The sequence below is a fragment of the Stylophora pistillata genome, chromosome 13, assembly GCF_964205215.1.
Source record: "Stylophora pistillata chromosome 13, jaStyPist1.2, whole genome shotgun sequence".
Taxonomy (NCBI): domain Eukaryota; kingdom Metazoa; phylum Cnidaria; class Anthozoa; order Scleractinia; family Pocilloporidae; genus Stylophora; species Stylophora pistillata.
The window spans coordinates 16,739,221-16,745,035 of record NC_142531.1 but is presented as its reverse complement, the minus strand read 5'-3'; positions in this window follow the sequence as shown (position 1 = coordinate 16,745,035).

Below are 5,815 nucleotides of genomic sequence, written 5' to 3'. Positions count from 1 at the left end.
AAAGGTCACTCATCGGCTGTGTTTACGGACCCCTGATGCTTCATTATTCTTTGATAAATTCCACCGAGTCTTGGATAAAGTTTGGATGACATGCAGAAACGTTGTTATCGCCGGTGACTTTAACTCTGACATGCTCTCTCGTACTTGTAATGGTAATAAATTGAAACGTATCTTTCAATCCTTCGACTTTCGCAACATTCTTAAGGCACCTACATGAACTTCGGAACATTCTAACACTTTGATAGACCTAATTCTGACCAATAACATCTCCAAGGTTTCAAGTTCTGATGTGATTAATTACTGCATTGCTGACCATAAGTTCATCTATGTTGTTTACAAGTTAAAGACCAGAAATCCAAAGCCTATTGTGAAATATATTCAAAATTTTAAAAATATGATAAAAAATCCTAGTGACCTGGAAAGTGCTCCGTGGTGGAGTTGCTCTACCTTTGACGACATAGATGATATTACTTGGGCCTGGGATTGTATGTATAATGACATAGTTAAGGGTCATGTCACTTTACGCAAAGCCAAAGTTAGAAAGTGCTCGCTGCCCTGGATGAATGGATAGATCCGGAAAGAGATGAATAAGAGATATAAACTTTTGAAAGGCTGTGATGGAACCTCTTCAACACAGAAAACTTGGGCTGATTACAAAGCTGCTAGAAATAAAGTGACTAAGATGCTGCGTAGTGCTGAAGCTCAATATTAGATGAATAAATTTGAACAGACTAACGATTCTAAATCATTTTGGAAAACTGTAAACGAAGCCACTGGTAAATCTAAGAGTAAACACATTGGCCTCCTCAGAGACACAAACAACAACGAAGTATCCAATGATAATGAGAAAGCTGATCTTATCAACTCTTATTTCATAAATATTGGAAAGGAGCTAGCTGAAAAATTCCCTGAAACCGATGAAAAGTGTCAGTTCGTGTACAGAGTCACCCCTTCTATACAGGACTTGGAGGTTAACATCAATAAGCTCAAGAGTGATCTTAAGAATCTTAAACCTAACAAAGCATCCGGACCTGGTTGTATTTCGTCTCGTAGTTTAGGTGTTGTGGGATCATCTGCTTTAGACGGCTTGTCAATGGTATTTTATTACAGTATGGCTTCGTCCAGTTTTCCTGACCCCTGGAAGTTAGCCAAAGTTCATGCAATTCATAAAAAGGGAAGTCAAGCAGATGTTTCTAATTATAGACCAATCTCACTACTTAGTGTTCCCAGCAAACTCTTTGAAAGTCAGATTTGCAACCTTATTGACAATCATCTGAACAGCTGTGGCACAAAAAGCTGTAAACAATGGGGATTTACGAAAGGACTCTCAACTGAAGGAAAGCTCATTTCAATGACTGAGAAGAAGATGGCAATTGACAATGGTTGGACAGTGGGTGCGGTCTTTATTGACTTCCAAACATCTTTTGACACTGTTCCCCATGACATATTATTTAAGTATATAAGTTACATGCCATTGGTATTATATCAGGAATATCCATGAATGGCTTATGAGCTATTTATCTAATAGACGAAAATTTACTGAGGTAAACAACTACAGGTCTACCACTAACCTTGGGCACTGTGGGGTCCCTCAAGGCTCGCTTCTCGGTCCTAGGTCATACACTATATATGTTAATGATCTCCCCGACCACACTGATTCAGGGGATCTTTATATGTATGCCGATGACACCACAGTCTACTGTATTGGCCAAAATGTCGACCAAATAATATCATCTCTAAATGTAACAATGAAGGAAGTCCTCATGTGGAGTGTAAAAAATCGACTAACCATCCATCCAATCAAAACTGAGGCAATGATTCTAATAAAATCTGCCTTTGTTGGTCCTCTTTCTCCCCTTTACTTTGGGACAGGCTTAATTAAACTGGTTGACTCTGCCACTTGCCTAGGAATTAAAATTCAGTGAAGAAGCATTTCACACAAAAAGTTGGAGCACTAAAGAGAATGAAAATTCTTCCTAAACAATCACTTGAGGAAATTTATTTCAAATCTATTATTCCCAGCGTAACATGTAGTATTTCAGTATGGGGAAACTGCTCACCCCCTGCAATGCATTCTCTGAACTCTATCCACGCAAGAGCTTTCCGCGTTATAAACAACTTTCAACCGTTGCTGGCTGATGATATCTGTCTCAGTAAATCGAATTGGCTACCCTTCTCTTACTTTTACAAAAAGTCCGTTCTCACGTTAAGGCACGAAGTGTATTTTACGTATGATGCACGATCCTCGCAGTAGATTCGCAGTAAAGTGTATTTTGAAACTTCGTGTCAATCTGTTCGAGAACTTTTCTCTAAAAAGACAACTTCTAGGTCAACTCGCTTTCCTAATCAATTTAATATCATCAGGTTTAAATCTGATACTAGAGGAAACACTTTACAGTACAGAAGCCCTGTAATCTGGAACTTTTTAAATAGACTAGTTAAAGTGCCTGAAAATTTTAATTCCTATAAGCAGATATGAAAGAAACACACCAGGGACATTACGGAGTATTCTTTTACCAAGGAAACGACGCTGATCACCGCAAAAAAAGATGATTTTATATACTTTTAAGCATTTTATTTTGTTGTGTTATATTATTTCAATTAGGCCCTTGTAAATCTCAGTTTTTTTGCATGTATATATATTGTTTTCTCCCTGTGCATAGCTTTTATTCTTTTGTTAATATCTTTTGTGTTTGTCAAATTTTGATTGTGTTTAGTAGGTCCACATCAGCCCTTCGGCTGCCAAACAATCTCAACCTACTTATCAAATAAAGTTTACCTTACCTTACTAACCAGCGAAACCTCACAAGGCACGATAAACGATTCACCTTGTCACTTTCAAAAGCGATCAACCACTCCTCTTGGAGTTCTTACTTTTAGCATAGTTAATCGTATATTTTAAATACTTTTACACATTGCTGTCGCTTGCCACAAATTTCAACTTAAACTTCGATTTTTATAACGCAAATTTTGATTGGTTTATGCGTTGTCAGAGCGTGTATTAAGAAACTCGATACCAATCACGAAGCAAATAAACAACATTTTCTTTCCATGGAATTTGTTGTGTTATTGGGGAGAATTGGCCATAAAAGCAATAGGAAACGTTTTTCGTGTTTAATATGGTAACAAGCAGATGAAAAAAGAGAGAGGATCTGGCTTGACCCCTGTTTTAATGTTCCCACCAATAGCGTAGCTCCACTTTCTGCATATAAACACACACACAACCCACAATTCCTCCATTTACTCTGACGAAGGGCTAACGCTCGAAACGTGAGCTTTTCAAGTCTTTACGGTGGCCAATTCACAATTTCAACTTAATTGATAAAACCGAATTTTCTTTTTACCCTCACCGACGCAGCACCACAATTTCTTCAGAAACTTATCCCCTATTTTAATAGTTTTAATATTATATTATTAATATTTTAATAATTATCAAAATAATCAATAATTGATACTTCTCTCGGGAAGGGTATCGAATATCCTGTTAAATCGTTCTCTTCTCATCCTTCTGACAGATTCCTTAATTATGATGAAACATTGAATTTATAAAACGTTCGAGCGTGACTTACGTGACAGTCCTGGTAATTTGGGACTTAACAAGTTAGTCTCGCGCACTGGATAGCAGAGAAACCAAGATTTCAACCGGACTCTGTAAGATTTTAGGTTCTGTCTCTCAGTTCGGTCTAAACTTGTCTACTGGACGACTTATTTTGCTAAGATCGACAAATGCCCAGATTTTTGGTGTCTTTATAGAAAGCGTTTATTATAGGCAAAGTATTATCATTGAGAAATGTCTAGTCAAATACTAGTATGTGGCAAACTTTTGTTGTTGCTTCTTTCTTTTGGACACCTCGTGTCCACTTACGAAGTACCACACTTAGTCAAATGAAGAAAAAAACAAGGTTTCTCGCACGCGTTTTTGTAGTTTGATTAATTGTTTTTTTAAGCGGCTGTTATGATAGTGTGGCATGTTAGTGTTATAGAATGTTAGTGAATTTTCGTCTCAAGTTTTCCTTTTAGTTATCATTTATGTTTATTTTTCAATTGTCATTCGTTTATTTCTCAGTAGTTTTCACCGCTTTATGATCACTTTCGCGATTAGCAAGCGAATGCAGTGTCAAAACGCGTCGATTTTACCGTGCCAACGCAACATTGTACACATCGTCAGCAGTCAAACTTCTCCAGAGAACAAAGCGAGTCAGGTCAAATGTCGCCCAAGGCTATGTTGATCAGCCTTAGTATTTTACGGTGTTGCAACGAAGAATCAGTCCATAGAAGAGCTCGTTTCTGCAAATGTCTTTTGTTAAAATCATCCAATCACATAGCTGAATAATACTGCTAGAGTCTTCTTTAAACCATACTGCAGAGGTTTATAGAAGAATAGAAGAATTCAACTTCTTGAAGAAATCCGAATAGTTTAAAAACGTGATAACCAGCTGAACAATGACGTGCAATAATGCTTTACCAGCATTTAGACTGAACGGTCAAAAATGCAAACGGTTCAACTGTAATTCCCATATAATGATATGAATCCCTCGTTGAAGCCGGCTTCTCTATAGCTCACGAATACAGCTACTTCCGACTCAAAGCGAAAATTAAACACGATCGATATGAAATATTAGTTAAATTGATAGAAGCAAGGCCAAATTAGACAGGAGTACCAAATTATAAACGTTACGTTTGCATCTTTAATTTTATTTCTAAATGGCATGATGCCGGTAAATTCTGGATTTTTCTATGAATGTCAATACATTTTAGAAAAATGCAATAGCTATTATATATCACAGCAGACTGAGACGGTCTCTATAGTGATATATCGATGTCAGAAGCAATGGTCAAATTGTAATAACCAGGTTAATGTAAACTAGCCTGCAATAATATTTGTCTAAATAAAATTACTAACCCTCCCTCCCTTTCAAGAAATTTGCAAGGCCCGAAAAAGTTCAAGAATGGTGGGTTTTGCCGCACCTTGCAAGTGAAACCAAGGTTTCCGATCTTTTTTATTAACCGAAAGATGGGAGTAGTTCAATGAAGGGCGGAAGGGGGAAGGTAAAAGGCCACTAAAGCGCTGGAGGCCGGAGAACGTGGCACGGAAAGTGGGAGCTGTGACCGCCCTGTGATCCTCCCTCTCTAAAGGCCGTACGGAAAGATACACTTTCTGCTCCTCTACACGGGTATTAGTCTTGGTCAGTCAGCTGTTAACGTTCATAATAATGAGGTACTTGATCTATCAAGCACCGATACTTATAGTTCAGTTATCATGTTTGGATTATTCAGCATGATTTCATAACCTTATAAAATCATAATCCCTTAGATAATTTTCGCGATGGAAAATTTGCTTGGCTCGCATAGTAGGGTATGGTCATTCTCATATGAAAACGGTTGATACTGGAATAAGAAATAATCCCAGAATACTAGAAACCCTCGCTTTTTTATCACAAATTTGGCGTTGGAAAATGAGTATCAAGTAACATAGATAGAGAGGAAACTTATCGCGATCATGCCCTTCACTTCTAGTTTCAGCTCGGAAAGCGTCAGTGAACAGCATGTAGACCCTTTATCTAGGGTACCGAGTCCCGCCAGATGTATCCCTTATCCCGTTTCCTTGCCGCTACTGCTTTACTCTGCTAGCTGATTACCGGAGTCAAACGTTCAAGAGATATTTTAAGATGTATCTCAAGCTACCATTTATTTTTACTCGTTGGGGTGGTTACAGAAACAGTTGCTTAACTACTTTCCTCTAAGAAAGTTACATTGGCTAAATCCACAAAAGGGCAGTGTGTGTATTTTCCGCGGAATGATCAGAAAATACGTG